We start from the raw sequence: 727 nt of genomic DNA on the forward strand, positions 1-727 counted from the left end.
TGCAAAATTTAATAAAATTGACCATCATCATCGAGACATTTATGGAGAAAACATAATATTTAAATTATACTTATTGTGATATCGCATGTATAACAATACTATTAGTTATACTATTTTTAACAAGAGTGCTAATATTAACTACAAGTCTTTTTATATAATTCCTATTCACCCCCTCAAATAATATAACATATTAAGAGTGCACCCACACGTTAAAAAAATTAAATGGTATTCGAAAGATTTTTTTATCGTTTAAAAAAAAAATTTTAAAAGATACTAGCAGTAAATAATTTATTGAATAATTTAAAATAAGGGAAAGTATTATTTTGGTTTCTAACGTTTCGGCCAAATTCTAATTTGATCTCTAATGTTTCAAATGTTCTATTTTTGTCCCAAAAAATTTTAAACATGTTTAATATTGTCCTATCGTTAGCGGTGGAATAAATTCCATAGAATAAATCTCGCCGGTAACTATTTATTGGCGAATTTTTTTATCCGCTGCTAATTAGTGGTAATTCGGCGATGGATATAAATTTTTATTTGGCAAAATTTTTGAACTTGTTACCATCGGATTTATCCCCAATAAATCTGACAGTAAATTTAAATTTTAAAATTTTTTTTGAATGGTAACATCTCCTTAGATGATAACATTTTTTTTACAATCTTAACACCCAAACAGCGCACTAAATCACACTTGTATTCTAATATAAAAAAAATAAAGAACTTTCTT

Source organism: Arachis ipaensis, chromosome B09 (genome assembly GCF_000816755.2).
Source record: "Arachis ipaensis cultivar K30076 chromosome B09, Araip1.1, whole genome shotgun sequence".
Classification (NCBI taxonomy): domain Eukaryota; kingdom Viridiplantae; phylum Streptophyta; class Magnoliopsida; order Fabales; family Fabaceae; genus Arachis; species Arachis ipaensis.